Below are 3,479 nucleotides of genomic sequence, written 5' to 3'. Positions count from 1 at the left end.
TATAGTCAATTAACTTCAACATTTCACATTGTGTATTCTCTGCCGGTTGATTTGCCGCCCACCTAGGGGATACACCCTATTATAAAAGACACCAAAATCTCGTATACGCGCTGCCGGTTGGGTAGGCGGCTGCCGCCCACCGGCATAGGGGATTACAAAGGCTTAATTCTCCATTTTTATAAGTCAGAAATGCACAGACGCGCTGCCGGTTGGGTAGGCCGGCTGCCGGCCCACCGGCAGAGGATCACTGTATACGAAAACTCAACAACATTCATCTAAAGCCTTCCAAATTCAACCATCTTTCATTTAACCATTTCATACTTCTTAAACATGATGAATACTCAGAAAATTACCACTTTCAAGATGTAATTACCATATGGGGTGGATTATAAGTCATTAAAATGAGGTTTAATCATGTAATTATGGGAGAATTCCTTTAAGACAATCTCATATTTCACCATATTACAACTAGGCATGAAATTACTCATTAAACATGTGAGAATTATCATACAAGTATTCTACACAACACCAAATCACCAAAGGGCATGAAAGACATCAAATTTAACATCCATGTGAGTCTAATACTACACAATTCACACAATTTTTAACATAAAAGTCGAGTAACCCATCACCGTTACCTTTTTGCACTTCAATCTTCTAAAGACTCGTCAATGATGTAGCTATCCTCCTCCGGGTTGTCCAAGTTCTCCCCTAAACACAAAAATAAAGGTATTAAGTCAAGAATCCACATCCTTGTAAGATGAGAATTTCGAAAAAGAGGAAAAGATGACAACTTTCTTACTTAGAAAGAAGGGAAATGAGAAAAGGAAGAGAATGGCGCGAAAAGGGACGAGATTGGTGAAGAATTGAGTGAGATATGGTGATTCTAGGGTTAGTAAGGGAAGGTTCAACAATGGTGGGGTGGTTGTTGGGAAATTTCAGAAATTACAAGTGAGGGAGATGAAGTTGTGAGGGTTTAGTTGAGGTTTTGTGTAGAGAAAAGAGGGGAAAAAGGCCCATGAGTCAAGTTAAGCCCAATAACTCAAAATGAGTCGGTATCCACTAGAATTTTGGTCCCAAGTCTACTATAACTCGAGTCGGAGAATAATATTATTAAAATCTACACTATTATTACCGTTACACGGCTACGGCTATATTTTATGAAAATAAGCTTTAAATAATAATTATTTAATAAAAATCGCTTAAAAGTTTATTTAAAAATATAAGGAAAGCGCGGGGTGTTACAAAAAGAACGCATACCGAGATGGTACGAGTTCTTAATGATAGATTCCAGAACTTTCGTGACAATTATGAAGAGACTCATCCTCCCAAAGTCGTAGAGTCAGACCATTCCAAATGCAACAAAGAAATAGAGTCCCTAAAAGAATTACTTTTGCATGCTAGAAAAGTTCATGAGAAATGGGAAGGTAGCACACGTGTTCTAAATTTCCTAACTGAGCAATCAGATAATAACATGAAAATGGGATTAGGACACGAGTGCTACGGTCGTAGAGATCACTCTAAATGCAAATCAACCCCTTCTGAACGAGACTTCAGAAGGAGAAAATATACAAATTTAGCTGAATACTTGATTTGCAATTATCGTGGTCATCTTGGACATATTCAAGAAAATTGTGTCAAATATGCTCAGGATTTAAGAAAAGGGATTAACTTTGTCAAAGCATCTGACACTATCTTCGAGGAAAGCGTCAATACCCCATCTGAACCAAGTACCAGTGAAAAACGCAACAATGATCATCGTCGGTTTTACGATATGAGCTTCGATTTTAAGAAGGCTATCAAATCAAAACAAACACCTAAGCCCTTCAAAACCAAAGCTCCCCCCAAACAACCTGAAAGACCACGACATAAGGAACCCATAACTCAACCCAAGACGGTTCCTAAACAAACCCATTCGCCTCCAAAACGTAAAGTCATAAAAAGGGTTTGGGTTAGAAAAGACCTAGTTTTTAGAGTGACTAACGTCAAAGGACCCAACTTAGCTTGGTTACCTAAAAACTGTATCTAATCTTTTTGCAGGTTGTGGTGAAAGAAAATAATCTATGGTACCTTGACAGTGGATGCTCAAGGCACATGACTGGAGATATAAACTTATTTCTTTCACTTGAACCCTTCGATGGAGGTAAGGTCACATTTGGTGACAACAAGAAGGGTAAGATCATCGGTGTAGGTAAAGTTGGAATATCATCTTCTCATGCAATTAGTGATGTTTATCTTGTTAGTGGTCTCAAACACAACTTGCTCAGTATCTCTCAATTATGCGACAAAGGAAATAAAGTTGTTTTTCATTCAGATTCCTGTCGAATAATAATTGAAGGAACGAGTAGTGTTGTGCTTGAAGGACACCGTAGAAGGAATGTCTATATGATTGACTTAAATAACATTCCTACTAATTCATTCACATGCATGAAAGTAACGACAGATGATCCGTGCCTTTGGCAAAAAATATTTGCTCACATAAATTCAACAACCTTGAATAAGCTAAAGAAATGGGATCTGGTTGAAGGACTTCCATCAATCAAATTCGATCAAGAAACTCTATGTGATTCTTGTGCCCGTTGCAAGCACGTTAGATCTTCGTTCAAACCAAAGAGAATAGTAAGTACCAAAGAACCACTAGAACTCGTGCACATGGATCTTTGTGGCCCAATGAAGGTAAGAAGTAGAGGTGGATCCAGGTATGTCTTCGTTCTAGTTGATGACTATTCTAGATTTGTTTGGCCAATCTTTCTAAACTCAAAAGATGAGACTTTCGAGGAGTTTGCAGTTCTAATGAAACTTGCCCAAAATAAGTATAAATCAAAATTAATTTCCATTCGTACGGATCATGGCACCGAATTTGATAATCAAGCTTTCATACAATATTGTAGGGAGAATGGTGTTGGGCATAACTTCTCAAAGACCACGAACCCCACAAAAAACGGTGTTGTGGAACGTAGGAATAGAACATTGGAGGATATGGCACGCACGATGTTATTGTGTAGTGGCCTACCTCGAAATTTTTGGGTGAAGCTATTAAGATCGCATGCTATTTTCATAATCGAGCTTTGATTAGACCTATTCTCAAGAAGACTCCTTATGAGCTTCTTACGGGACGTAAACCTAACATATCACATCTACGTTGCTTCGGGAGTAAATGTTTCGTCCATAATAATGGCAAAAATAGATTAAGCAAATTCGATCCCAGAAGTGACGAAGCGGTATTTGTCGGGTATTCTAATCATAGTAAAGCATATAAGGTTTTTAATAAAAGAACCTTATGCATCGAAGAAAGTGTTCATGTTGTTTTTGATGAGAATAATATGTTTGACAAAGCTGAACAGGATGAAGAAGAAGATTTGAACGAACCTGATTTCCGATTATCCAGGGATGAACTTCCGGAATTGGATGAGGAAGATAAAGAAATTACGGGCACAAATGATGAACAAGGAACCCCTTCGAATGATAAAGGAAAGAGT

This window comes from Silene latifolia, chromosome 1, assembly GCF_048544455.1.
Source record: "Silene latifolia isolate original U9 population chromosome 1, ASM4854445v1, whole genome shotgun sequence".
NCBI lineage: Eukaryota > Viridiplantae > Streptophyta > Magnoliopsida > Caryophyllales > Caryophyllaceae > Silene > Silene latifolia.
Note: the sequence above shows the minus strand (reverse complement) of the source record.